The sequence below is a fragment of the Pseudophryne corroboree genome, chromosome 9, assembly GCF_028390025.1.
Source record: "Pseudophryne corroboree isolate aPseCor3 chromosome 9, aPseCor3.hap2, whole genome shotgun sequence".
Taxonomy (NCBI): domain Eukaryota; kingdom Metazoa; phylum Chordata; class Amphibia; order Anura; family Myobatrachidae; genus Pseudophryne; species Pseudophryne corroboree.
In genome coordinates this window covers 302459687-302481838 of record NC_086452.1, presented here as the reverse complement: position 1 = coordinate 302481838, position 22152 = coordinate 302459687, and the positions used below count along the sequence as shown (strand labels likewise).

At 40.7% G+C, this 22152-nt stretch overlaps 14 non-coding genes and 81 pseudogenes across 14 annotated transcripts; all 95 read right to left on the bottom strand.

Annotated features, from left to right (window-relative positions):
- Positions 1-36: 36 nt before the first annotated feature.
- Positions 37-155, bottom strand: LOC134964926 (5S ribosomal RNA; annotated as a pseudogene).
- Positions 156-262: 107 nt separating this feature from the next.
- On the bottom strand, positions 263-381 carry LOC134960182 (5S ribosomal RNA; annotated as a pseudogene).
- Positions 382-488: 107 nt separating this feature from the next.
- Positions 489-607, bottom strand: LOC134963203 (5S ribosomal RNA; annotated as a pseudogene).
- Positions 608-714: 107 nt separating this feature from the next.
- LOC134959892 (5S ribosomal RNA) lies at positions 715-833 on the bottom strand (annotated as a pseudogene).
- A 107-nt stretch (positions 834-940) lies between these two features.
- On the bottom strand, positions 941-1059 carry LOC134962247 (5S ribosomal RNA; annotated as a pseudogene).
- Positions 1060-1166: 107 nt separating this feature from the next.
- Positions 1167-1285, bottom strand: LOC134962198 (5S ribosomal RNA; annotated as a pseudogene).
- Positions 1286-1392: 107 nt separating this feature from the next.
- LOC134963468 (5S ribosomal RNA) lies at positions 1393-1511 on the bottom strand (annotated as a pseudogene).
- A 107-nt stretch (positions 1512-1618) lies between these two features.
- On the bottom strand, positions 1619-1737 carry LOC134961717 (5S ribosomal RNA; annotated as a pseudogene).
- A 107-nt stretch (positions 1738-1844) lies between these two features.
- On the bottom strand, positions 1845-1963 carry LOC134959779 (5S ribosomal RNA). The gene has a single exon (XR_010187652.1). It is a non-coding gene; the product is annotated as a 5S ribosomal RNA (ribosomal RNA).
- A 107-nt stretch (positions 1964-2070) lies between these two features.
- On the bottom strand, positions 2071-2189 carry LOC134962591 (5S ribosomal RNA; annotated as a pseudogene).
- A 107-nt stretch (positions 2190-2296) lies between these two features.
- On the bottom strand, positions 2297-2415 carry LOC134959080 (5S ribosomal RNA; annotated as a pseudogene).
- A 107-nt stretch (positions 2416-2522) lies between these two features.
- On the bottom strand, positions 2523-2641 carry LOC134964297 (5S ribosomal RNA; annotated as a pseudogene).
- A 107-nt stretch (positions 2642-2748) lies between these two features.
- Positions 2749-2867, bottom strand: LOC134959976 (5S ribosomal RNA; annotated as a pseudogene).
- Positions 2868-2974: 107 nt separating this feature from the next.
- On the bottom strand, positions 2975-3093 carry LOC134961825 (5S ribosomal RNA; annotated as a pseudogene).
- Positions 3094-3200: 107 nt separating this feature from the next.
- On the bottom strand, positions 3201-3319 carry LOC134963989 (5S ribosomal RNA; annotated as a pseudogene).
- Positions 3320-3426: 107 nt separating this feature from the next.
- Positions 3427-3545, bottom strand: LOC134964079 (5S ribosomal RNA; annotated as a pseudogene).
- Positions 3546-3652: 107 nt separating this feature from the next.
- LOC134961511 (5S ribosomal RNA) lies at positions 3653-3771 on the bottom strand. The gene has a single exon (XR_010187919.1). It is a non-coding gene; the product is annotated as a 5S ribosomal RNA (ribosomal RNA).
- A 107-nt stretch (positions 3772-3878) lies between these two features.
- On the bottom strand, positions 3879-3997 carry LOC134961982 (5S ribosomal RNA; annotated as a pseudogene).
- Positions 3998-4330: 333 nt separating this feature from the next.
- LOC134963710 (5S ribosomal RNA) lies at positions 4331-4449 on the bottom strand (annotated as a pseudogene).
- Positions 4450-4556: 107 nt separating this feature from the next.
- LOC134963620 (5S ribosomal RNA) lies at positions 4557-4675 on the bottom strand (annotated as a pseudogene).
- Positions 4676-4782: 107 nt separating this feature from the next.
- LOC134961685 (5S ribosomal RNA) lies at positions 4783-4901 on the bottom strand (annotated as a pseudogene).
- A 107-nt stretch (positions 4902-5008) lies between these two features.
- LOC134958946 (5S ribosomal RNA) lies at positions 5009-5127 on the bottom strand (annotated as a pseudogene).
- Positions 5128-5234: 107 nt separating this feature from the next.
- On the bottom strand, positions 5235-5353 carry LOC134961337 (5S ribosomal RNA). The gene has a single exon (XR_010187889.1). It is a non-coding gene; the product is annotated as a 5S ribosomal RNA (ribosomal RNA).
- Positions 5354-5686: 333 nt separating this feature from the next.
- Positions 5687-5805, bottom strand: LOC134962196 (5S ribosomal RNA; annotated as a pseudogene).
- Positions 5806-5912: 107 nt separating this feature from the next.
- Positions 5913-6031, bottom strand: LOC134964756 (5S ribosomal RNA; annotated as a pseudogene).
- Positions 6032-6138: 107 nt separating this feature from the next.
- Positions 6139-6257, bottom strand: LOC134959321 (5S ribosomal RNA). Its single transcript, XR_010187369.1, has one exon. It is a non-coding gene; the product is annotated as a 5S ribosomal RNA (ribosomal RNA).
- Positions 6258-6364: 107 nt separating this feature from the next.
- On the bottom strand, positions 6365-6483 carry LOC134963273 (5S ribosomal RNA; annotated as a pseudogene).
- A 107-nt stretch (positions 6484-6590) lies between these two features.
- Positions 6591-6709, bottom strand: LOC134960181 (5S ribosomal RNA; annotated as a pseudogene).
- A 107-nt stretch (positions 6710-6816) lies between these two features.
- LOC134962195 (5S ribosomal RNA) lies at positions 6817-6935 on the bottom strand (annotated as a pseudogene).
- A 107-nt stretch (positions 6936-7042) lies between these two features.
- Positions 7043-7161, bottom strand: LOC134963466 (5S ribosomal RNA; annotated as a pseudogene).
- A 107-nt stretch (positions 7162-7268) lies between these two features.
- Positions 7269-7387, bottom strand: LOC134962611 (5S ribosomal RNA; annotated as a pseudogene).
- A 107-nt stretch (positions 7388-7494) lies between these two features.
- Positions 7495-7613, bottom strand: LOC134964362 (5S ribosomal RNA; annotated as a pseudogene).
- Positions 7614-7720: 107 nt separating this feature from the next.
- LOC134959657 (5S ribosomal RNA) lies at positions 7721-7839 on the bottom strand. The gene has a single exon (XR_010187638.1). It is a non-coding gene; the product is annotated as a 5S ribosomal RNA (ribosomal RNA).
- A 107-nt stretch (positions 7840-7946) lies between these two features.
- Positions 7947-8065, bottom strand: LOC134962590 (5S ribosomal RNA; annotated as a pseudogene).
- A 107-nt stretch (positions 8066-8172) lies between these two features.
- Positions 8173-8291, bottom strand: LOC134959079 (5S ribosomal RNA; annotated as a pseudogene).
- Positions 8292-8398: 107 nt separating this feature from the next.
- Positions 8399-8517, bottom strand: LOC134964558 (5S ribosomal RNA; annotated as a pseudogene).
- Positions 8518-8624: 107 nt separating this feature from the next.
- Positions 8625-8743, bottom strand: LOC134959975 (5S ribosomal RNA; annotated as a pseudogene).
- Positions 8744-8850: 107 nt separating this feature from the next.
- LOC134961824 (5S ribosomal RNA) lies at positions 8851-8969 on the bottom strand (annotated as a pseudogene).
- A 107-nt stretch (positions 8970-9076) lies between these two features.
- LOC134963988 (5S ribosomal RNA) lies at positions 9077-9195 on the bottom strand (annotated as a pseudogene).
- A 107-nt stretch (positions 9196-9302) lies between these two features.
- On the bottom strand, positions 9303-9421 carry LOC134964078 (5S ribosomal RNA; annotated as a pseudogene).
- A 107-nt stretch (positions 9422-9528) lies between these two features.
- LOC134961496 (5S ribosomal RNA) lies at positions 9529-9647 on the bottom strand. The gene has a single exon (XR_010187917.1). It is a non-coding gene; the product is annotated as a 5S ribosomal RNA (ribosomal RNA).
- A 107-nt stretch (positions 9648-9754) lies between these two features.
- Positions 9755-9873, bottom strand: LOC134961981 (5S ribosomal RNA; annotated as a pseudogene).
- Positions 9874-9980: 107 nt separating this feature from the next.
- LOC134960178 (5S ribosomal RNA) lies at positions 9981-10099 on the bottom strand (annotated as a pseudogene).
- Positions 10100-10206: 107 nt separating this feature from the next.
- Positions 10207-10325, bottom strand: LOC134962565 (5S ribosomal RNA; annotated as a pseudogene).
- Positions 10326-10432: 107 nt separating this feature from the next.
- On the bottom strand, positions 10433-10551 carry LOC134964763 (5S ribosomal RNA; annotated as a pseudogene).
- Positions 10552-10658: 107 nt separating this feature from the next.
- LOC134960126 (5S ribosomal RNA) lies at positions 10659-10777 on the bottom strand (annotated as a pseudogene).
- A 333-nt stretch (positions 10778-11110) lies between these two features.
- On the bottom strand, positions 11111-11229 carry LOC134963773 (5S ribosomal RNA; annotated as a pseudogene).
- Positions 11230-11336: 107 nt separating this feature from the next.
- Positions 11337-11455, bottom strand: LOC134960665 (5S ribosomal RNA; annotated as a pseudogene).
- A 107-nt stretch (positions 11456-11562) lies between these two features.
- LOC134961823 (5S ribosomal RNA) lies at positions 11563-11681 on the bottom strand (annotated as a pseudogene).
- A 107-nt stretch (positions 11682-11788) lies between these two features.
- Positions 11789-11907, bottom strand: LOC134962194 (5S ribosomal RNA; annotated as a pseudogene).
- Positions 11908-12014: 107 nt separating this feature from the next.
- On the bottom strand, positions 12015-12133 carry LOC134964525 (5S ribosomal RNA; annotated as a pseudogene).
- Positions 12134-12240: 107 nt separating this feature from the next.
- LOC134961484 (5S ribosomal RNA) lies at positions 12241-12359 on the bottom strand. The gene has a single exon (XR_010187915.1). It is a non-coding gene; the product is annotated as a 5S ribosomal RNA (ribosomal RNA).
- Positions 12360-12466: 107 nt separating this feature from the next.
- Positions 12467-12585, bottom strand: LOC134963217 (5S ribosomal RNA; annotated as a pseudogene).
- Positions 12586-12692: 107 nt separating this feature from the next.
- LOC134959974 (5S ribosomal RNA) lies at positions 12693-12811 on the bottom strand (annotated as a pseudogene).
- A 107-nt stretch (positions 12812-12918) lies between these two features.
- On the bottom strand, positions 12919-13037 carry LOC134963137 (5S ribosomal RNA; annotated as a pseudogene).
- Positions 13038-13144: 107 nt separating this feature from the next.
- On the bottom strand, positions 13145-13263 carry LOC134962193 (5S ribosomal RNA; annotated as a pseudogene).
- A 107-nt stretch (positions 13264-13370) lies between these two features.
- Positions 13371-13489, bottom strand: LOC134963354 (5S ribosomal RNA; annotated as a pseudogene).
- Positions 13490-13596: 107 nt separating this feature from the next.
- LOC134961472 (5S ribosomal RNA) lies at positions 13597-13715 on the bottom strand. The gene has a single exon (XR_010187913.1). It is a non-coding gene; the product is annotated as a 5S ribosomal RNA (ribosomal RNA).
- A 107-nt stretch (positions 13716-13822) lies between these two features.
- LOC134961232 (5S ribosomal RNA) lies at positions 13823-13941 on the bottom strand (annotated as a pseudogene).
- Positions 13942-14048: 107 nt separating this feature from the next.
- Positions 14049-14167, bottom strand: LOC134961514 (5S ribosomal RNA; annotated as a pseudogene).
- Positions 14168-14274: 107 nt separating this feature from the next.
- On the bottom strand, positions 14275-14393 carry LOC134964717 (5S ribosomal RNA; annotated as a pseudogene).
- Positions 14394-14500: 107 nt separating this feature from the next.
- Positions 14501-14619, bottom strand: LOC134960120 (5S ribosomal RNA; annotated as a pseudogene).
- Positions 14620-14726: 107 nt separating this feature from the next.
- On the bottom strand, positions 14727-14845 carry LOC134959126 (5S ribosomal RNA). Its single transcript, XR_010187202.1, has one exon. It is a non-coding gene; the product is annotated as a 5S ribosomal RNA (ribosomal RNA).
- Positions 14846-14952: 107 nt separating this feature from the next.
- Positions 14953-15071, bottom strand: LOC134964925 (5S ribosomal RNA; annotated as a pseudogene).
- A 107-nt stretch (positions 15072-15178) lies between these two features.
- On the bottom strand, positions 15179-15297 carry LOC134960177 (5S ribosomal RNA; annotated as a pseudogene).
- A 107-nt stretch (positions 15298-15404) lies between these two features.
- Positions 15405-15523, bottom strand: LOC134962416 (5S ribosomal RNA; annotated as a pseudogene).
- A 107-nt stretch (positions 15524-15630) lies between these two features.
- Positions 15631-15749, bottom strand: LOC134963866 (5S ribosomal RNA; annotated as a pseudogene).
- A 107-nt stretch (positions 15750-15856) lies between these two features.
- LOC134960942 (5S ribosomal RNA) lies at positions 15857-15975 on the bottom strand (annotated as a pseudogene).
- Positions 15976-16082: 107 nt separating this feature from the next.
- On the bottom strand, positions 16083-16201 carry LOC134959113 (5S ribosomal RNA). The gene has a single exon (XR_010187190.1). It is a non-coding gene; the product is annotated as a 5S ribosomal RNA (ribosomal RNA).
- A 107-nt stretch (positions 16202-16308) lies between these two features.
- Positions 16309-16427, bottom strand: LOC134961231 (5S ribosomal RNA; annotated as a pseudogene).
- A 107-nt stretch (positions 16428-16534) lies between these two features.
- LOC134960176 (5S ribosomal RNA) lies at positions 16535-16653 on the bottom strand (annotated as a pseudogene).
- Positions 16654-16760: 107 nt separating this feature from the next.
- On the bottom strand, positions 16761-16879 carry LOC134964716 (5S ribosomal RNA; annotated as a pseudogene).
- A 107-nt stretch (positions 16880-16986) lies between these two features.
- Positions 16987-17105, bottom strand: LOC134960125 (5S ribosomal RNA; annotated as a pseudogene).
- A 107-nt stretch (positions 17106-17212) lies between these two features.
- On the bottom strand, positions 17213-17331 carry LOC134959101 (5S ribosomal RNA). The gene has a single exon (XR_010187178.1). It is a non-coding gene; the product is annotated as a 5S ribosomal RNA (ribosomal RNA).
- A 107-nt stretch (positions 17332-17438) lies between these two features.
- On the bottom strand, positions 17439-17557 carry LOC134964924 (5S ribosomal RNA; annotated as a pseudogene).
- Positions 17558-17664: 107 nt separating this feature from the next.
- On the bottom strand, positions 17665-17783 carry LOC134960175 (5S ribosomal RNA; annotated as a pseudogene).
- A 107-nt stretch (positions 17784-17890) lies between these two features.
- On the bottom strand, positions 17891-18009 carry LOC134963202 (5S ribosomal RNA; annotated as a pseudogene).
- Positions 18010-18116: 107 nt separating this feature from the next.
- On the bottom strand, positions 18117-18235 carry LOC134960941 (5S ribosomal RNA; annotated as a pseudogene).
- Positions 18236-18342: 107 nt separating this feature from the next.
- LOC134962246 (5S ribosomal RNA) lies at positions 18343-18461 on the bottom strand (annotated as a pseudogene).
- Positions 18462-18568: 107 nt separating this feature from the next.
- On the bottom strand, positions 18569-18687 carry LOC134960360 (5S ribosomal RNA; annotated as a pseudogene).
- Positions 18688-18794: 107 nt separating this feature from the next.
- On the bottom strand, positions 18795-18913 carry LOC134964524 (5S ribosomal RNA; annotated as a pseudogene).
- Positions 18914-19020: 107 nt separating this feature from the next.
- Positions 19021-19139, bottom strand: LOC134961460 (5S ribosomal RNA). The gene has a single exon (XR_010187911.1). It is a non-coding gene; the product is annotated as a 5S ribosomal RNA (ribosomal RNA).
- A 107-nt stretch (positions 19140-19246) lies between these two features.
- Positions 19247-19365, bottom strand: LOC134963215 (5S ribosomal RNA; annotated as a pseudogene).
- A 107-nt stretch (positions 19366-19472) lies between these two features.
- Positions 19473-19591, bottom strand: LOC134961175 (5S ribosomal RNA; annotated as a pseudogene).
- Positions 19592-19698: 107 nt separating this feature from the next.
- Positions 19699-19817, bottom strand: LOC134963136 (5S ribosomal RNA; annotated as a pseudogene).
- Positions 19818-19924: 107 nt separating this feature from the next.
- LOC134962192 (5S ribosomal RNA) lies at positions 19925-20043 on the bottom strand (annotated as a pseudogene).
- A 107-nt stretch (positions 20044-20150) lies between these two features.
- LOC134963353 (5S ribosomal RNA) lies at positions 20151-20269 on the bottom strand (annotated as a pseudogene).
- Positions 20270-20376: 107 nt separating this feature from the next.
- Positions 20377-20495, bottom strand: LOC134961448 (5S ribosomal RNA). The gene has a single exon (XR_010187908.1). It is a non-coding gene; the product is annotated as a 5S ribosomal RNA (ribosomal RNA).
- Positions 20496-20602: 107 nt separating this feature from the next.
- Positions 20603-20721, bottom strand: LOC134961230 (5S ribosomal RNA; annotated as a pseudogene).
- Positions 20722-20828: 107 nt separating this feature from the next.
- Positions 20829-20947, bottom strand: LOC134960772 (5S ribosomal RNA; annotated as a pseudogene).
- A 107-nt stretch (positions 20948-21054) lies between these two features.
- On the bottom strand, positions 21055-21173 carry LOC134964715 (5S ribosomal RNA; annotated as a pseudogene).
- A 107-nt stretch (positions 21174-21280) lies between these two features.
- On the bottom strand, positions 21281-21399 carry LOC134961497 (5S ribosomal RNA; annotated as a pseudogene).
- Positions 21400-21506: 107 nt separating this feature from the next.
- Positions 21507-21625, bottom strand: LOC134960031 (5S ribosomal RNA). The gene has a single exon (XR_010187690.1). It is a non-coding gene; the product is annotated as a 5S ribosomal RNA (ribosomal RNA).
- Positions 21626-21732: 107 nt separating this feature from the next.
- Positions 21733-21851, bottom strand: LOC134964923 (5S ribosomal RNA; annotated as a pseudogene).
- A 107-nt stretch (positions 21852-21958) lies between these two features.
- On the bottom strand, positions 21959-22077 carry LOC134960174 (5S ribosomal RNA; annotated as a pseudogene).
- Positions 22078-22152: the final 75 nt, after the last annotated feature.

The window sequence follows — 22152 nt, the reverse complement described above, 5'->3', positions numbered from 1 at the left end:
GAATGCATCAACAGAACGGAGTTGGCAGTATAAAAATATCTACAGCACCTTGTAATGCCAGGTGGTCTCCCATACAAGTACTAACCAGGCCCAACACTTCTTAGCTTCCAAGATTAGATGAGTTTGGGCGTATCCAGTGTGGTGTGGCTGAAGATAATTTTTGTGGTTTCTGTCAGAACTTTTCTACTTCTAACTACTGGTAAATAAATGAAAAAGTTTGAAAATGGAATGCATCAACAGAACGGAGTTGGCAGTATAAAAATACCTACAGCACCTCGTATTCCCAGGTGGTCTCCCACCAAAGTACTAAACAGGCCCAACACTGCTTAGCTTCCAAGATCAGATGAGATTGTTCGTATCCAGTGTGGTGTGGCTGTAGATGAGCTTTGTGGTTTCTGTTAGAACTTTTCTACTTCTAACTACTGGTACATAAATTAATAAGATTAAAAATGGAATGCATCAACAGAACGGAGTTGGCAGTATAAAAATATCTGCAGCACCTTGCATTCCCAGGAGATTTCCCATCCAAATACTAACCAGGCCCAGCACTGCTTAGTTTCCAAGATCAGATGAGATTGGGCGTATCCAGTGTGATGTGGCTGTAGATGAGCTTTGCGGTTTCTGTTAGAACTTTTCTACTTCTAGCTACTGGTACATAAATAAATAAGTTTGAAAATGGAATGCTTCAACAGCATGGTGTTGGCAATATAAAAATACCTACAGCACCTTGTATTCCCAAGTGGCCTCCAATCCAAGTACTAACCAGGCCCAACACTGCTTAGCTTCCAAGATCAGATGAGATTGGGCGTATCCAGTGTGGTGTGGCTGTAGATGAGCTTTGTGGTTTCTGTTAGAACTTTTCTACTTCTAACGACTGGTACATAAATGAATACGTTTTAAAATGGAATGCATCAACAGAACGGTGTTTGCAGTATAAAAATACCTACAGCACCTTGTATTGCCAGGTGGTCTCCCATCCAAGTACTAACCAGGACCAACACTGCTTAGCTTCCAAGATCAGATGAGATTGGGCGTATCCAATGTTGTGTGGCTGTAGATGAGCTTTGTGGTTTCTGTTAGAACTTTTCTACTTCTAAGTACTGGTACATAAATGAATAAGATTGAAAATGGAATGCATCAACAAAACGGAGTTGGCAGTATAAAAATATCTGCAGCACCTTGCATTCCCAGGAGGTTTCCCATCCAAATACTAACCAGGCCCAGCACTGCTTAGTTTCCAAGATCAGATGAGATTGGGCGTATCCAGTGTGATGTGGCTGTAGATGAGCTTTGCGGTTTCTGTTAGAACTTTTCTACTTCTAGCTACTGGTACATAAATAAATAAGTTTGAAAATGGAATGCTTCAACAGAATGGTGTTGGCAATATAAAAATACCTACAGCACCTTGTATTGCCAGGTGGTCTCCCATCCAAGTACTAACCAGGACCAACACTGGTTATCTTCCAAGATCAGATGAGATTGGGTGTATCCAATGTTGTGTAGCTGTAGATGAGCTTTGTGGTTTCTGTTAGAACTTTTCTACTTCTAGCTACTGGTACATAAATTAATAAGTTTGAAAATGGAATGCATCAACAGAACGGTGTTGGCAGTATAAAAATACCTATAGCACCTTGTATTGCCAGGTGGTCTCCCATCCAAGTACTAACCAGGACCAACACTGCTTAGCTTCCAAGATCAGATGAGATTGGGCATATCCAGTGTGGTGTGGCTGTAGATGAGCTTTGTGGTTTCTGTTAGAACTTTTCTACTTCTAACTACTGGTAAATAAATGAAAAAGTTTGAAATTGGAATGCATCAACAGAACGGTGTTGGCAGTATAAAAATACCTACAGCACCTTGTATTCTCAGGAGGTCTCCCATCCAAGTACTAACCAGGCCCAACACTGCTTAGCTTCCAAGATCAGATGAGATTGGGTGTATCCAGTGTGGTGTGGCTGTAGATGAGCTTTGTGGTTTCTGTTAGAACTTTTCTACTTCTAGCTACTGGTACATAAATGAATAAGTTTGAAAATGGAATGCATCAACAGAACGGTGTAGGCAGTATAAAAATACCTGCAGCACCTTGTATTCCCAGGTGGTCTCCCATCAAAGTACTAACCAGTCCCAATACTGCTTAGCTTCCAAGATCAGATAAGATTGGGCGTATCCAGTGTGGTGTGGCTGTAGATGAGCTTTGTAGTTTCTGTTAGAACTTTTCTACTTCTAACTACTGGTACATAAATGAATACGTTTGAAAATGGAATGCATCAACAGAACGGTATTGGCAGTATAAAAATACCTACAGCACCGTGTAATGCCAGGTGGTCTCCCATCCAAGTACTAACCAGGCCCAACACTTCTTAGCTTCCAAGATTATATGAGTTTGGGCGTATCCAGTGTGGTGTGACTGAAGATAATTTTTGTGGTTTCTGTCAGAACTTTTCTACTTCTAACTACTGGTAAATAAATGAAAAAGTTTGAAAATGGAATGCATCAACAGAACGGAGTTGGCAGTATAAAAATATCTGCAGCACCTTGCATTCCCAGGTGGTTTCCCATCCAAATACTAACCAGGCCCAGCTCTGCTGAGTTTCCAAGATCAGATGAGATTGAGCGTATCCAGTGTGGTGTGGCTGTAGATGAACTTTGCAGTTTCTGTTAGAACTTTTCTACTTCTAGCTACTGGTACATAAATTAATAAGTTTGAAAATGGAATGCATCAACAGAACGGTGTTGGCAGTATAAAAATACCTACAGCACCTTGTATTGCCAGGTGGTCTCCCATCCAAGTACTAACCAGGACCAACACTGCTTAGCTTCCAAGATCAGATGAGATTGGGCGTATCCAGTGTGGTGTGGCTGTAGATGAGTTTTGTAGTTTCTGTTAGAACTTTTCTACTTCTAACTACTGGTACATAAATGAATACGTTTGAAAATGGAATGCATCAACAGAACGGTGTTGGCAGTATAAAAATACCTCCAGCACCTCATATTCCCAGGTGGTCTCCCACCAAAGTACTAAACAGGCCCAACACTGCTTAGCTTCCAAGATCAGATGAGATTGTTCGTATCCAGTGTGGTGTGGCTGTAGATGAGCTTTGTGGTTTCTGTTAGAACTTTTCTACTTCTAACTACTGGTAAATAAATGAAAAAGTTTGAAAATGGAATGCATCAACAGAACGGAGTTGGCAGTATTAAAATATCTGCAGCACCTTGCATTCCCAGGAGGTTTCCCATCCAAATACTAACCAGGCCCAGCACTGCTTAGTTTCCAAGATCAGATGAGATTGGGCGTATCCAGTGTGTCGTGACTGTAGATGAGCTTTGCGGTTTCTGTTAGAACTTTTCTACTTCTAACTGCTGGTACATAAATAAATAAGTTTGAAAATGGAATGCTTCAACAGAATGGTGTTGGCAATATAAAAATACCTACAGCACCTTGTATTGCCAGGTTGTCTCCCATCCAAGTACTAACCAGGACCAACACTGCTTAGCTTCCAAGATCAGATGAGATTGGGCGTATCCAATGTTGTGTGGCTGTAGATGAGCTTTGTGGTTTCTGTTAGAACTTTTCTACTTCTAACTACTGGTACATAAATGAATAAGATTGAAAATGGAATGCATCAATAGAACAGTGTTGGCAGTATAAAAATACCTACAGCACCTTTTATTCCCAGGTGGTCTCCCATCCAAGTACTAACCAGGCCCAACACTGCTTAGCTTCCAAAATCAGATGAGATTGGGTGTATCCAGTGTGGTGTGGCTGTAGATGAGCTTTGTGGTTTCTGTTAGAACTTTTCTACTTCTAGCTACTGGTACATAAATGAATAAGTTTGAAAATGGAATGCATCAACAGAACGGTGTTGGCAGTATAAAAATACCTGCAGCACCTTGTATTCCCAGGTGGTCTCCCATCAAAGTACTAACCAGTCCCAATACTGCTTAGCTTCCAAGATCAGATGAGATTGGGCATATCCAGTGTGGTGTGGCTGTAGATGAGCTTTGTAGTTTCTGTTAGAACTTTTCTACTTCTAACTACTGGTACATAAATGAATAAGTTTGAAAATGGAATGCATCAACAGAACGGTGTTGGCAGTATAAAAATACCTACATCACTTTGTATTCCCAGGTTGTCTCCCATCCAAGTACTAACCAGGCCCAACACTGCTTAGCTGCCAAGGTCAGATGATATTAGGCAGATCCAGTGTGGTGTGGCTGTAGATGAGCTTTGCGGTTTCTGTTAGAACTTTTCTACTTCTAACTACTGGTACATAAATGAACAGGTTTGAAAATGGAATGTATCAACAGAACGGAGTTGGCAGTATAAAAATATCTGCAGCACCTTGCATATCCAGGTGGTTTCCCATCCAAATACTTACCAGGCCCAGCATTGCTTAGTTTCCAAGATCAGATGAGATTGGGCGTATCCAGTGTGGTGTGGCTGTAGATGAACTTTGCGGTTTCTGTTAGAACTTTTCTACTTCTAGCTACTGGCACATAAATGAATAAGTTTGAAAATGGAATGCATCAACAGAATGGTGTTGGCAGTATAAAAATACCTCCAGCACCTTGTATTCCCAGGTTGTCTCCCATCCAAGTACTAACCAGGCCCAACACTTCTTAGCTTCCAAGATCAGATGATATTGGGCGTATCCAGTGTGGTGTGGCTGTAGATGAGCTTTGTGGTTTCTGTTAGAACTTTTCTACTTCTAACTACTGGTACATAAATGAATAAGATTAAAAATGGAATGCATCAACAGAACGGTGTTGGCAGTATAAAAATATCTACAGCACCTCGTATTCCCAGGTTATCTCCCACCCAAGTACTAAACAGGCCCAACACTGCTTAGCTTCCAAGATCAGATGAGATTGTGTGTATCCAGTGTGGTGTGGCTGTATATGAGCTTTGTGGTTTCTGTTAGAACTTTTCTACTTCTAACTACTGGTAAATAAATGAAAAAGTTTGAAAATGGAATGCATCAACAGAACGGTATTGGCAGTATAAAAACACCTACAGCACCGTGTAATGCCAGGTGGTCTCCCATCCAAGTACTAACCATGCCCAACACTTCTTAGCTTCCAAGATCAGATGAGATTGGGCGTATCCAATGTTGTGTAGCTGTAGATGAGCTTTGTGGTTTCTGTTAGAACTTTTCTACTTCTAACTACTGGTACATAAATGAATAAGATTAAAAATGGAATGCATCAACAGAACAGTGTTGGCAGTATAAAAATACCTACAGCACCTTGTATTCCCAGGTGGTCTCCCATACAAGTACTAACCAGGCCCAACACTGCTTAGCTTCCAAAATCAGATGAGATTGGGTGTATCCAGTGTGGTGTGGCTGTAGATGAGCTTTGTAGTTTCTGTTAGAACTTTTCTACTTCTAACTACTGGTACATAAATGAATAAGTTTGAAAATGGAAAGCATCAACAGAACGGTATTGGCAGTATAAAAATACCTACAGCACCTTGTAATGCCAAGTGGTCTCCCATCCAAGTACTAACCAGGCCCAACACTTCTTAGCTTCCAAAATTAGATGAGTTTGGGCGTATCCAGTGTGGTGTGGCTGAAGATAATTTTTATGGTTTCTGTCAGAACTTTTCTACTTCTAACTACTGGTAAATAAATGAAAAAGTTTGAAAATGGAATGCATCAACAGAACGGAGTTGGCAGTATTAAAATATCTGCAGCACCTTGCATTCCCAGGAGGTTTCCCATCCAAATACTAACCAGGCCCAGCACTGCTTAGTTTCCAAGATCAGATGAGATTGGGCGTATCCAGTGTGATGTGGCTGTAGATGAGCTTTGCGGTTTCTGTTAGAACTTTTCTACTTCTAACTGCTGGTACATAAATAAATAAGTTTGAAAATGGAATGCTTCAACAGAATGGTGTTGGCAATATAAAAATACCTACAGCACCTTGTATTGCCAGGTTGTCTCCCATCCAAGTACTAACCAGGACCAACACTGCTTAGCTTCCAAAATCAGATGAGATTGGGCGTATCCAATGTTGTGTGGCTGTAGATGAGCTTTGTGGTTTCTGTTAGAACTTTTCTACTTCTAACTACTGGTACATAAATGAATAAGATTGAAAATGGAATGCATCAATAGAACAGTGTTGGCAGTATAAAAATACCTACAGCACCTTTTATTCCCAGGTGGTCTCCCATCCAAATACTAACCAGGCCCAACACTGCTTAGCTTCCAAAATCAGATGAGATTGGGTGTATCCAGTGTGGTGTGGCTGTAGATGAGCTTTGTGGTTTCTGTTAGAACTTTTCTACTTCTAGCTACTGGTACATAAATGAATAAGTTTGAAAATGGAATGCATCAACAGAACGGTGTTGGCAGTATAAAAATACCTGCAGCACCTTGTATTCCCAGGTGGTCTCCCATCAAAGTGCTAACCAGTCCCAATACTGCTTAGCTTCCAAGATCAGATGAGATTGGGCGTATCCAGTGTGGTGTGGCTGTAGATGAGCTTTGTAGTTTCTGTTAGAACTTTTCTACTTCTAACTACAGGTACATAAATGAATAAGTTTGAAAATGGAATGCATCAACAGAACGGTGTTGGCAGTATAAAAATACCTACAGCACCTCGTATTCCCAGGTGGTCTCCCACCAAAGTACTAAACAGGCCCAACACTGCTTAGCTTCCAAGATCAGATGAGATTGTTCGTATCCAGTGTGGTGTGGCTGTAGATGAGCTTTGTGGTTTCTGTTAGAACTTTTCTACTTCTAACTACTGGTAAATAAATGAAAAAGTTTGAAAATGGAATGCATCAACAGAACGGAGTTGGCAGTATAAAAATATCTGCAGCACCTTGCATTCCCAGGAGGTTTCCCATCCAAATACTAACCAGGCCCAGCACTGCTTAGTTTCCAAGATCAGATGAGATTGGGCGTATCCAGTGTGATGTGGCTGTAGATGAGCTTTGCGGTTTCTGTTAGAACTTTTCTACTTCTAGCTACTGGTACATAAATAAATAAGTTTGAAAATGGAATGCTTCAACAGAATGGTGTTGGCAATATAAAAATACCTACAGCACCTTGTATTGCCAGGTGGTCTCCCATCCAAGTACTAACCAGGACCAACACTGGTTATCTTCCAAGATCAGATGAGATTGGGTGTATCCAATGTTGTGTAGCTGTAGATGAGCTTTGTGGTTTCTGTTAGAACTTTTCTACTTCTAGCTACTGGTACATAAATTAATAAGTTTGAAAATGGAATGCATCAACAGAACGGTGTTGGCAGTATAAAAATACCTATAGCACCTTGTATTGCCAGGTGGTCTCCCATCCAAGTACTAACCAGGACCAACACTGCTTAGCTTCCAAGATCAGATGAGATTGGGCGTATCCAGTGTGGTGTAGCTGAAGATAATATTTGTGGTTTCTGTCAGAACTTTTCTACTTCTAACTACTGGTAAATAAATGAAAAAGTTTGAAAATGGAATGTATCAACAGAACGGAGTTGGCAGTATAAAAATATCTGCAGCACCTTGCATTCACAGGTGGTTTCCCATCCAAATACTAACCAGGCCCAGCTCTGCTGAGTTTCCAAGATCAGATGAGATTGGGCGCATCCAGTGTGGTGTGGCTGAAGATAATTTTTGTGGTTTCTGTCAGAACTTTTCTACTTCTAACTACTGGTAAATAAATGAAAAAGTTTGAAATTGGAATGCATCAACAGAACGGTGTTGGCAGTATAAAAATACCTACAGCACCTTGTATTCTCAGGAGGTCTCCCATCCAAGTACTAACCAGGCCCAACACTGCTTAGCTTCCAAGATCAGATGAGATTGGGTGTATCCAGTGTGGTGTGGCTGTAGATGAGCTTTGTGGTTTCTGTTAGAACTTTTCTACTTCTAGCTACTGGTACATAAATGAATAAGTTTGAAAATGGAATGCATCAACAGAACGGTGTAGGCAGTATAAAAATACCTGCAGCACCTTGTATTCCCAGGTGGTCTCCCATCAAAGTACTAACCAGTCCCAATACTGCTTAGCTTCCAAGATCAGATAAGATTGGGCGTATCCAGTGTGGTGTGGCTGTAGATGAGCTTTGTAGTTTCTGTTAGAACTTTTCTACTTCTAACTACTGGTACATAAATGAATACGTTTGAAAATGGAATGCATCAACAGAACGGTATTGGCAGTATAAAAATACCTACAGCACCGTGTAATGCCAGGTGGTCTCCCATCCAAGTACTAACCAGGCCCAACACTTCTTAGCTTCCAAGATTATATGAGTTTGGGCGTATCCAGTGTGGTGTGACTGAAGATAATTTTTGTGGTTTCTGTCAGAACTTTTCTACTTCTAACTACTGGTAAATAAATGAAAAAGTTTGAAAATGGAATGCATCAACAGAACGGAGTTGGCAGTATAAAAATATCTGCAGCACCTTGCATTCCCAGGTGGTTTCCCATCCAAATACTAACCAAGCCCAGCTCTGCTGAGTTTCCAAGATCAGATGAGATTGAGCGTATCCAGTGTGGTGTGGCTGTAGATGAACTTTGCAGTTTCTGTTAGAACTTTTCTACTTCTAGCTACTGGTACATAAATTAATAAGTTTGAAAATGGAATGCATCAACAGAACGGTGTTGGCAGTATAAAAATACCTACAGCACCTTGTATTGCCAGGTGGTCTCCCATCCAAGTACTAACCAGGACCAACACTGCTTAGCTTCCAAGATCAGATGAGATTGGGCGTATCCAGTGTGGTGTGGCTGTAGATGAGTTTTGTAGTTTCTGTTAGAACTTTTCTACTTCTAACTACTGGTACATAAATGAATACGTTTGAAAATGGAATGCATCAACAGAACGGTGTTGGCAGTATAAAAATACCTCCAGCACCTCATATTCCCAGGTGGTCTCCCACCAAAGTACTAAACAGGCCCAACACTGCTTAGCTTCCAAGATCAGATGAGATTGTTCGTATCCAGTGTGGTGTGGCTGTAGATGAGCTTTGTGGTTTCTGTTAGAACTTTTCTACTTCTAACTACTGGTAAATAAATGAAAAAGTTTGAAAATGGAATGCATCAACAGAACGGAGTTGGCAGTATTAAAATATCTGCAGCACCTTGCATTCCCAGGAGGTTTCCCATCCAAATACTAACCAGGCCCAGCACTGCTTAGTTTCCAAGATCAGATGAGATTGGGCGTATCCAGTGTGTCGTGACTGTAGATGAGCTTTGCGGTTTCTGTTAGAACTTTTCTACTTCTAACTGCTGGTACATAAATAAATAAGTTTGAAAATGGAATGCTTCAACAGAATGGTGTTGGCAATATAAAAATACCTACAGCACCTTGTATTGCCAGGTTGTCTCCCATCCAAGTACTAACCAGGACCAACACTGCTTAGCTTCCAAGATCAGATGAGATTGGGCGTATCCAATGTTGTGTGGCTGTAGATGAGCTTTGTGGTTTCTGTTAGAACTTTTCTACTTCTAACTACTGGTACATAAATGAATAAGATTGAAAATGGAATGCATCAATAGAACAGTGTTGGCAGTATAAAAATACCTACAGCACCTTTTATTCCCAGGTGGTCTCCCATCCAAGTACTAACCAGGCCCAACACTGCTTAGCTTCCAAAATCAGATGAGATTGGGTGTATCCAGTGTGGTGTGGCTGTAGATTAGCTTTGTGGTTTCTGTTAGAACTTTTCTACTTCTAGCTACTGGTACATAAATGAATAAGTTTGAAAATGGAATGCATCAACAGAACGGTGTTGGCAGTATAAAAATACCTGCAGCACCTTGTATTCCCAGGTGGTCTCCCATCAAAGTACTAACCAGTCCCAATACTGCTTAGCTTCCAAGATCAGATGAGATTGGGCATATCCAGTGTGGTGTGGCTGTAGATGAGCTTTGTAGTTTCTGTTAGAACTTTTCTACTTCTAACTACTGGTACATAAATGAATAAGTTTGAAAATGGAATGCATCAACAGAACGGTGTTGGCAGTATAAAAATACCTACAGCACCTCGTATTCCCAGGTGGTCTCCCACCAAAGTACTAAACAGGCCCAACACTGCTTAGCTTCCAAGATCAGATGAGATTGTTCGTATCCAGTGTGGTGTGGCTGTAGATGAGCTTTGTGGTTTCTGTTAGAACTTTTCTACTTCTAACTACTGGTAAATAAATGAAAAAGTTTGAAAATGGAATGCATCAACAGAACGGAGTTGGCAGTATAAAAATATCTGCAGCACCTTGCATTCCCAGAAGGTTTCCCATCCAAATACTAACCAGGCCCAGCACTGCTTAGTTTCCAAGATCAGATGAGATTGGGCGTATCCAGTGTGATGTGGCTGTAGATGAGCTTTGCGGTTTCTGTTAGAACTTTTCTACTTCTAGCTACTGGTACATAAATAAATAAGTTTGAAAATGGAATGCTTCAACAGAATGGTGTTGGCAATATAAAAATACCTACAGCACCTTGTATTGCCAGGTGGTCTCCCATCCAAGTACTAACCAGGACCAACACTGGTTATCTTCCAAGATCAGATGAGATTGGGCGTATCCAATTTTGTGTAGCTGTAGATGAGCTTTGTGGTTTCTGTTAGAACTTTTCTACTTCTAACTACTGGTACATAAATGAATAAGATTGAAAATGGAATGCATCAACAGAACAGTGTTGGCAGTATAAAAATACCTACAGCACATTGTATTCCCAGGTGGTCTCCCATCCAAGTATTAACCAGGCCCAACACTGCTTAGCTTCCAAAATCAGATGAGATTGGGTGTATCCAGTGTGGTGTGGCTGTAGATGAGCTTTGTAGTTTCTGTTAGAACTTTTCTACTTCTAACTACTGGTACATAAATGAATAAGTTTTAAAATGGAATGCATCAACAGAACGGTATTGGCAGTATAAAAACACCTACAGCACCGTGTAATGCCAGGTGGTCTCCCATCCAAGTACTAACCATGCCCAACACTTCTTAGCTTCCAAGATTAGATGAGTTTGGGCGTATCCAGTGTGGTGTGGCTGAAGATAATTTTTGTGGTTTCTGTCAGAACTTTTCTACTTCTAACTACTGGTAAATAAATGAAAAAGTTTGAAAATGGAATGCATCAACAGAACGGAGTTGGCAGTATAAAAATATCTGCAGCACCTTGCATTCCCAGGTGGTTTCCCATCCAAATACTAACCAGGCCCAGCTCTGCTGAGTTTCCAAGATCAGATGAGATTGGGCGTATCCAGTGTGGTGTGGCTGTAGATGAACTTTGCAGTTTCTGTTAGAACTTTTCTACTTCTAGCTACTGGTACATAAATTATTAAGTTTGAAAATGGAATGCATCAACAGAACGGTGTTGGCAGTATAAAAATACCTACAGCACCTTGTATTGCCAGGTGGTCTCCCATCCAAGTACTAACCAGGACCAACACTGCTTAGCTTCCAAGATCAGATGAGATTGGGCGTATCCAGTGTGGAGTGGCTGTAGATGAGTTTTGTAGTATCTGTTAGAACTTTTCTACTTCTAACTACTGGTACATAAATGAATAAGTTTGAAAATGGAATGCATCAACAGAACGGTGTTGGCAGTATAAAAATACCTCCAGCACCTCATATTCCCAGGTGGTCTCCCACCAAAGTACTAAACAGGCCCAACACTGCTTAGCTTCCAAGATCAGATGAGATTGTTCGTATCCAGTGTGGTGTGGCTGTAGATGAGCTTTGTGGTTTCTGTTAGAACTTTTCTACTTCTAACTACTGGTAAATAAATGAAAAAGTTTGAAAATGGAATGCATCAACAGAACGGAGTTGGCAGTATTAAAATATCTGCAGCACCTTGCATTCCCAGGAGGTTTCCCATCCAAATACTAACCAGGCCCAGCACTGCTTAGTTTCCAAGATCAGATGAGATTGGGCGTATCCAGTGTGATGTGGCTGTAGATGAGCTTTGCGGTTTCTGTTAGAACTTTTCTACTTCTAACTGCTGGTACATAAATAAATAAGTTTGAAAATGGAATGCTTCAACAGAATGGTGTTGGCAATATAAAAATACCTACAGCACCTTGTATTGCCAGGTTGTCTCCCATCCAAGTACTAACCAGGACCAACACTGCTTAGCTTCCAAGATCAGATGAGATTGGGCATATCCAATGTTGTGTGGCTGTAGATGAGCTTTGTGGTTTCTGTTAGAACTTTTCTACTTCTAACTACTGGTACATAAATGAATAAGATTGAAAATGGAATGCATCAATAGAACAGTGTTGGCAGTATAAAAATACCTACAGCACCTTTTATTCCCAGGTGGTCTCCCATCCAAGTACTAACCAGGCCCAACACTGCTTAGCTTCCAAAATCAGATGAGATTGGGTGTATCCAGTGTGGTGTGGCTGTAGATGAGCTTTGTGGTTTCTGTTAGAACTTTTCTACTTCTAGCTACTGGTACATAAATGAATAAGTTTGAAAATGGAATGCATCAACAGAACGGTGTTGGCAGTATAAAAATACCTGCAGCACCTTGTATTCCCAGGTCGTCTCCCATCAAAGTACTAACCAGTCCCAATACTGCTTAGCTTCCAAGATCAGATGAGATTGGGCGTATCCAGTGTGGTGTGGCTGTAGATGAGCTTTGCGGTTTCTGTTAGAACTTTTCTACTTCTAGCTACTGGTACATAAATTAATAAGTTTGAAAATGGAATGCATCAACAGAACGGTGTTGGCAGTATAAAAATACCTACAGCACCTTGTATTGCCAGGTGGTCTCCCATCCAAGTACTAACCAGGACCAACACTGCTTAGCTTCCAAGATCAGATGAGATTGGGCGTATCCAGTGTGGTGTGGCTGTAGATGAGTTTTGTAGTTTCTGATAGAACTTTTCTACTTCTAACTACTGGTACATAAATGAATAAGTTTGAAAATGGAAAGCATCAACAGAACGGTGTTGGCAGTATAAAAATACCTCCAGCACCTCATATTTCCAGGTGGTCTCCCACCAAAGTACTAAACAGGCCCAACACTGCTTAGCTTCCAAGATCAGATGAGATTGTTCGTATCCAGTGTGGTGTGGCTGTAGATGAGCTTTGTGGTTTCTGTTAGAACTTTTCTACTTCTAACTACTGGTAAATAAATGAAAAAGTTTGAAAATGGAATGCATCAACAGAACGGAGTTGGCAGTATTAAAATATCTGCAGCACCTTGCATTCCCAGGAGGTTTCCCATCCAAATACTAACCAGGCCCAGCACTGCTTAGTTTCCAAGATCAGATGAGATTGGGCGTATCCAGTGTGATGTGGCTGTAGATGAGCTTTGCGGTTTCTGTTAGAACTTTTCTACTTCTAACTGCTGGTACATAAATAAATAAGTTTGAAAATGGAATGCTTCAACAGAATGGTGTTGGCAATATAAAAATACCTACAGCACCTTGTATTGCCAGGTTGTCTCCCATCCAAGTACTAACCAGGACAAACACTGCTTAGCTTCCAAGATCAGATGAGATTGGGCATATCCAATGTTGTGTGGCTGTAGGTGAGCTTTGTGGTTTCTGTTAGAACTTTTCTACTTCTAACTACTGGTACATAAATGAATAAGATTGAAAATGGAATGCATCAATAGAACAGTGTTGGCAGTATAAAAATACCTACAGCACCTTTTATTCCCAGGTGGTCTCCCATCCAAGTACTAACCAGGCCCAACACTGCTTAGCTTCCAAAATCAGATGAGATTGGGTGTATCCAGTGTGGTGTGGCTGTAGATGAGCTTTGTGGTTTCTGTTAGAACTTTTCTACTTCTAGCTACTGGTACATAAATGAATAAGTTTGAAAATGGAATGCATCAACAGAACGGTGTTGGCAGTATAAAAATACCTGCAGCACCTTGTATTCCCAGGTGGTCTCCCATCAAAGTACTAACCAGTCCCAATACTGCTTAGCTTCCAAGATCAGATGAGATTGGGCGTATCCAGTGTGGTGTGGCTGTAGATGAGCTTTGTAGTTTCTGTTAGAACTTTTCTACTTCTAACTACTGGTACATAAATGAATAAGTTTGAAAATGGAATGCATCAACAGAACGGTGTTGGCAGTATAAAAATACCTACAACACCTCGTATTCCCAGGTGGACTCCCACCAAAGTACTAAACAGGCCCAACACTGCTTAGCTTCCAAGATCAGATGAGATTGTTCGTATCCAGTGTGGTGTGGCTGTAGATGAGCTTTGTGGTTTCTGTTAGAACTTTTCTACTTCTAACTACTGGTAAATAAATGAAAAAGTTTGAAAATAGAATGCATCAACAGAACGGAGTTGGCAGTATAAAAATATCTGCAGCACCTTGCATTCCCAGGAGGTTTCCCATCCAAATACTAACCAGGACCAGCACTGCTTAGTTTCCAAGATCAGATGAGATTGGGCGTATCCAATGTTGTGTAGCTGTAGATGAGCTTTGTGGTTTCTGTTAGAACTTTTCTACTTCTAACTACTGGTACATAAATGAATAAGATTGAAAATGGAATGCATCAACAGAACAGTGTTGGCAGTATAAAAATACCTACAGCACATTGTATTCCCAGGTGGTCTCCCATCCAAGTATTAACCAGGCCCAACACTGCTTAGCTTCCAAAATCAGATGAGATTGGGTGTATTCAGTGTGGTGTGGCTGTAGATGAGCTTTGTGGTTTCTGTTAGAACTTTTCTACTTCTAACTACTGGTACATAAATGAATAAGATTAAAAATGGAATGCATCAACAGAACAGTGTTGGCAGTATAAAAATACCTACAGCACCTTGTATTCCCAGGTGGTCTCCCATCCAAGTACTAACCAGGCCCAACACTGCTTAGCTTCCAAAATCAGATGAGATTGGGTGTATCCAGTGTGGTGTGGCTGTAGATGAGCTTTGTAGTTTCTATTAGAACTTTTCTACTTCTAACTACTGGTACATAAATGAATAAGTTTTAAAATGGAATGCATCAACAGAACGGAGTTGGCAGTATAAAAATATCTACAGCACCTTGTAATGCCAGGTGGTCTCCCATACAAGTACTAACCAGGCCCAACACTTCTTAGCTTCCAAGATTAGATGAGTTTGGGCGTATCCAGTGTGGTGTGGCTGAAGATAATTTTTGTGGTTTCTGTCAGAACTTTTCTACTTCTAACTACTGGTAAATAAATGAAAAAGTTTGAAAATGGAATGCATCAACAGAACGGAGTTGGCAGTATAAAAATACCTACAGCACCTCGTATTCCCAGGTGGTCTCCCACCAAAGTACTAAACAGGCCCAACACTGCTTAGCTTCCAAGATCAGATGAGATTGTTCGTATCCAGTGTGGTGTGGCTGTAGATGAGCTTTGTGGTTTCTGTTAGAACTTTTCTACTTCTAACTACTGGTACATAAATTAATAAGATTAAAAATGGAATGCATCAACAGAACGGTGTTGGCAGTATAAAAATATCTACAGCACCTCGTAATCCCAGGTTATCTCCCACCCAAGTACTAAACAGGCCCAACACTGCTTAGCTTCCAAGATCAGATGAGATTGTGTGTATCCAGTGTGGTGTGGCTGTAGATGAGCTTTGTGGTTTCTGTTAGAACTTTTCTACTTCTAACTACTGGTAAATAAATGAAAAAGTTTGAAAATGGAATGCATCAACAGAACGGAGTTGGCAGTATAAAAATATCTGCAGCAACTTGCATTCCCAGGAGATTTCCCATCCAAATACTAACCAGGCCCAGCACTGCTTAGTTTCCAAGATCAGATGAGATTGGGCGTATCCAGTGTGATGTGGCTGTAGATGAGCTTTGCGGTTTCTGTTAGAACTTTTCTACTTCTAGCTACTGGTACATAAATAAATAAGTTTGAAAATGGAATGCTTCAACAGCATGGTGTTGGCAATATAAAAATACCTACAGCACCTTGTATTCCCAGGTGGCCTCCAATCCAAGTACTAACCAGGCTCAACACTGCTTAGCTTCCAAGATCAGATGAGATTGGGCGTATCCAGTGTGGTGTGGCTGTAGATGAGCTTTGTGGTTTCTGTTAGAACTTTTCTACTTCTAAGTACTGGTACATAAATGAATAAGATTGAAAATGGAATGCATCAACAGAACAGTGTTGGCAGTATAAATATACCTACAGCACCTTGTATTCCCAGGTGGTCTCCCATCCAAGTACTAACCAGGCCCAACACTGCTTAGCTTCCAAAATCAGATGAGATTGGGTGTATCCAGTGTGGTGTGGCTGTAGATGAGCTTTGTGGTTTCTGTTAGAACTTTTCTACTTCTAGCTACTGGTACATAAATGAATAAGTTTGAAAATGGAATGCATCAACAGAACGGTGTTGGCAGTATAAAAATACCTGCAGCACCTTGTATTCCCAGGTGGTCTCCCATCAAAGTACTAACCAGTCCCAATACTGCTTAGCTTCCAAGATCAGATGAGATTGGGCGTATCCAGTGTGGTGTGGCTGTAGATGAGCTTTGTGGTTTCTGTTAGAACTTTTCTACTTCTAACTACTGGTACATAAATGAATAAGTTTGAAAATGGAATGCATCAACAGAACGGTGTTGGCAGTATAAAAATACCTACAGCACCTCGTATTCCCAGGTGGTCTCCCACCAAAGTACTAAACAGGCCCAACACTGCTTAGCTTCCAAGATCAGATGAGATTGTTCGTATCCAGTGTGGTGTGGCTGTAGATGAGCTTTGTGGTTTCTGTTAGAACTTTTCTACTTCTAACTACTGGTAAATAAATGAAAAAGTTTGAAAATAGAATGCATCAACAGAACGGAGTTGGCAGTATAAAAATATCTGCAGCACCTTGCATTCCCAGGAGGTTTCCCATCCAAATACTAACCAGGACCAGCACTGCTTAGTTTCCAAGATCAGATGAGATTGGGCGTATCCAATGTTGTGTAGCTGTAGATGAGCTTTGTGGTTTCTGTTAGAACTTTTCTACTTCTAACTACTGGTACATAAATGAATAAGATTGAAAATGGAATGCATCAACAGAACAGTGTTGGCAGTATAAAAATACCTACAGCACATTGTATTCCCAGGTGGTCTCCCATCCAAGTATTAACCAGGCCCAACACTGCTTAGCTTCCAAAATCAGATGAGATTGGGTGTATCCAGTGTGGTGTGGCTGTAGATGAGCTTTGTGGTTTCTGTTAGAACTTTTCTACTTCTAACTACTGGTACATAAATGAATAAGATTAAAAATGGAATGCATCAACAGAACAGTGTTGGCAGTATAAAAATACCTACAGCACCTTGTATTCCCAGGTGGTCTCCCATCCAAGTACTAACCAGGCCCAACACTGCTTAGCTTCCAAAATCAGATGAGATTGGGTGTATCCAGTGTGGTGTGGCTGTAGATGAGCTTTGTAGTTTCTATTAGAACTTTTCTACTTCTAACTACTGGTACATAAATGAATAAGTTTTAAAATGGAATGCATCAACAGAACGGAGTTGGCAGTATAAAAATATCTACAGCACCTTGTAATGCCAGGTGGTCTCCCATACAAGTACTAACCAGGCCCAACACTTCTTAGCTTCCAAGATTAGATGAGTTTGGGCGTATCCAGTGTGGTGTGGCTGAAGATAATTTTTGTGGTTTCTGTCAGAACTTTTCTACTTCTAACTACTGGTAAATAAATGAAAAAGTTTGAAAATGGAATGCATCAACAGAACGGAGTTGGCAGTATAAAAATACCTACAGCACCTCGTATTCCCAGGTGGTCTCCCACCAAAGTACTAAACAGGCCCAACACTGCTTAGCTTCCAAGATCAGATGAGATTGTTCGTATCCAGTGTGGTGTGGCTGTAGATGAGCTTTGTGGTTTCTGTTAGAACTTTTCTACTTCTAACTACTGGTACATAAATTAATAAGATTAAAAATGGAATGCATCAACAGAACGGAGTTGGCAGTATAAAAATATCTGCAGCACCTTGCATTCCCAGGAGATTTCCCATCCAAATACTAACCAGGCCCAGCACTGCTTAGTTTCCAAGATCAGATGAGATTGGGCGTATCCAGTGTGATGTGGCTGTAGATGAGCTTTGCGGTTTCTGTTAGAACTTTTCTACTTCTAGCTACTGGTACATAAATAAATAAGTTTGAAAATGGAATGCTTCAACAGCATGGTGTTGGCAATATAAAAATACCTACAGCACCTTGTATTCCCAGGTGGCCTCCAATCCAAGTACTAACCAGGCTCAACACTGCTTAGCTTCCAAGATCAGATGAGATTGGGCGTATCCAGTGTGGTGTGGCTGTAGATGAGCTTTGTGGTTTCTGTTAGAACTTTTCTACTTCTAACGACTGGTACATAAATGAATAAGTTTTAAAATGGAATGCATCAACAGAACGGTGTTTGCAGTATAAAAATACCTACAGCACCTTGTATTGCCAGGTGGTCTCCCATCCAAGTACTAACCAGGACCAACACTGCTTAGCTTCCAAGATCAGATGAGATTGGGCGTATCCAATGTTGTGTGGCTGTAGATGAGCTTTGTGGTTTCTGTTAGAACTTTTCTACTTCTAAGTACTGGTACATAAATGAATAAGATTGAAAATGGAATGCATCAACAGAACAGTGTTGGCAGTATAAAAATACCTACAGCACCTTGTATTCCCAGGTGGTCTCTCATCCAAGTACTAACCAGGCCCAACACTGCTTAGTTTCCAAAATCAGATGAGATTGGGTGTATCCAGTGTGGTGTGGCTGTAGATGAGCTTTGTGGTTTCTGTTAGAACTTTTCTACTTCTAACTGCTGGTACATAAATAAATAAGTTTGAAAATGGAATGCTTCAACAGAATGGTGTTGGCAATATAAAAATACCTACAGCACCTTGTATTGCCAGGTTGTCTCCCATCCAAGTACTAACCAGGACCAACACTGCTTAGCTTCCAAGATCAGATGAGATTGGGCATATCCAATGTTGTGTGGCTGTAGATGAGCTTTGTGGTTTCTGTTAGAACTTTTCTACTTCTAACTACTGGTACATAAATGAATAAGATTGAAAATGGAATGCATCAATAGAACAGTGTTGGCAGTATAAAAATACCTACAGCACCTTTTATTCCCAGGTGGTCTCCCATCCAAGTACTAACCAGGCCCAACACTGCTTAGCTTCCAAAATCAGATGAGATTGGGTGTATCCAGTGTGGTGTGGCTGTAGATGAGCTTTGTGGTTTCTGTTAGAACTTTTCTACTTCTAGCTACTGGTACATAAATGAATAAGTTTGAAAATGGAATGCATCAACAGAACGGTGTTGGCAGTATAAAAATACCTGCAGCACCTTGTATTCCCAGGTCGTCTCCCATCAAAGTACTAACCAGTCCCAATACTGCTTAGCTTCCAAGATCAGATGAGATTGGGCGTATCCAGTGTGGTGTGGCTGTAGATGAGCTTTGCGGTTTCTGTTAGAACTTTTCTACTTCTAGCTACTGGTACATAAATTAATAAGTTTGAAAATGGAATGCATCAACAGAACAGGGTTGGCAGTATAAAAATACCTACAGCACCTTGTATTGCCAGGTGGTCTCCCATCCAAGTACTAACCAGGACCAACACTGCTTAGTTTCCAAGATCAGATGAGATTGGGCGTATCCAGTGTGGTGTGGCTGTAGATGAGTTTTGTAGTTTCTGTTAGAACTTTTCTACTTCTAACTACTGGTACATAAATGAATAAGTTTGAAAATGGAAAGCATCAACAGAACGGTGTTGGCAGTATAAAAATACCTCCAGCACCTCATATTTCCAGGTGGTCTCCCACCAAAGTACTAAACAGGCCCAACACTGCTTAGCTTCCAAGATCAGATGAGATTGTTCGTATCCAGTGTGGTGTGGCTGTAGATGAGCTTTGTGGTTTCTGTTAGAACTTTTCTACTTCTAACTACTGGTAAATAAATGAAAAAGTTTGAAAATGGAATGCATCAACAGAATGGAGTTGGCAGTATTAAAATATCTGCAGCACCTTGCATTCCCAGGAGGTTTCCCATCCAAATACTAACCAGGCCCAGCACTGCTTAGTTTCCAAGATCAGATGAGATTGGGCGTATCCAGTGTGATGTGGCTGTAGATGAGCTTTGCGGTTTCTGTTAGAACTTTTCTACTTCTAACTGCTGGTACATAAATAAATAAGTTTGAAAATGGAATGCTTCAACAGAATGGTGTTGGCAATATAAAAATACCTACAGCACCTTGTATTGCCAGGTTGTCTCCCATCCAAGTACTAACCAGGACAAACACTGCTTAGCTTCCAAGATCAGATGAGATTGGGCATATCCAATGTTGTGTGGCTGTAGGTGAGCTTTGTGGTTTCTGTTAGAACTTTTCTACTTCTAACTACTGGTACATAAATGAATAAGATTGAAAATGGAATGCATCAATAGAACAGTGTTGGCAGTATAAAAATACCTACAGCACCTTTTATTCCCAGGTGGTCTCCCATCCAAGTACTAACCAGGCCCAACACTGCTTAGCTTCCAAAATCAGATGAGATTGGGTGTATCCAGTGTGGTGTGGCTGTAGATGAGCTTTGTGGTTTCTGTTAGAACTTTTCTACTTCTAGCTACTGGTACATAAATGAATAAGTTTGAAAATGGAATGCATCAACAGAACGGTGTTGGCAGTATAAAAATACCTGCAGCACCTTGTATTCCCAGGTGGTCTCCCATCAAAGTACTAACCAGTCCCAATACTGCTTAGCTTCCAAGATCAGATGAGATTGGGCGTATCCAGTGTGGTGTGGCTGTAGATGAGCTTTGTAGTTTCTGTTAGAACTTTTCTACTTCTAACTACTGGTACATAAATGAATAAGTTTGAAAATGGAATGCATCAACAGAACGGTGTTGGCAGTATAAAAATACCTACAGCACCTCGTATTCCCAGGTGGTCTCCCACCAAAGTACTAAACAGGCCCAACACTGCTTACCTTCCAAGATCAGATGAGATTGTTCGTATCCAGTGTGGTGTGGCTGTAGATGAGCTTTGTGGTTTCTGTTAGAACTTTTCTACTTCTAACTACTGGTAAATAAATGAAAAAGTTTGAAAATAGAATGCATCAACAGAACGGAGTTGGCAGTATAAAAATATCTGCAGCACCTTGCATTCCCAGGAGGTTTCCCATCCAAATACTAACCAGGACCAGCACTGCTTAGTTTCCAAGATCAGATGAGATTGGGCGTATCCAATGTTGTGTAGCTGTAGATGAGCTTTGTGGTTTCTGTTAGAACTTTTCTACTTCTAACTACTGGTACATAAATGAATAAGATTGAAAATGGAATGCATCAACAGAACAGTGTTGGCAGTATAAAAATACCTACAGCACATTGTATTCCCAGGTGGTCTCCCATCCAAGTATTAACCAGGCCCAACACTGCTTAGCTTCCAAAATCAGATGAGATTGGCTGTATCCAGTGTGGTGTGGCTGTAGATGAGCTTTGTGGTTTCTGTTAGAACTTTTCTACTTCTAACTACTGGTACATAAATGAATAAGATTAAAAATGGAATGCATCAACAGAACAGTGTTGGCAGTATAAAAATACCTACAGCACCTTGTATTCCCAGGTGGTCTCCCATCCAAGTACTAACGAGGCCCAACACTGCTTAGCTTCCAAAATCAGATGAGATTGGGTGTATCCAGTGTGGTGTGGCTGTAGATGAGCTTTGTAGTTTCTATTAGAACTTTTCTACTTCTAACTACTGGTACATAAATGAATAAGTTTTAAAATGGAATGCATCAACAGAACGGAGTTGGCAGTATAAAAATATCTACAGCACCTTGTAATGCCAGGTGGTCTCCCATACAAGTACTAACCAGGCCCAACACTTCTTAGCTTCCAAGATTAGATGAGTTTGGGCGTATCCAGTGTGGTGTGGCTGAAGATAATTTTTGTGGTTTCTGTCAGAACTTTTCTACTTCTAACTACTGGTAAATAAATGAAAAAGTTTGAAAATGGAATGCATCAACAGAACGGAGTTGGCAGTATAAAAATACCTACAGCACCTCGTATTCCCAGGTGGTCTCCCACCAAAGTACTAAACAGGCCCAACACTGCTTAGCTTCCAAGATCAGATGAGATTGTTCGTATCCAGTGTGGTGTGGCTGTAGATGAGCTTTGTGGTTTATGTTAGAACTTTTCTACTTCTAACTACTGGTACATAAATTAATAAGATTAAAAATGGAAT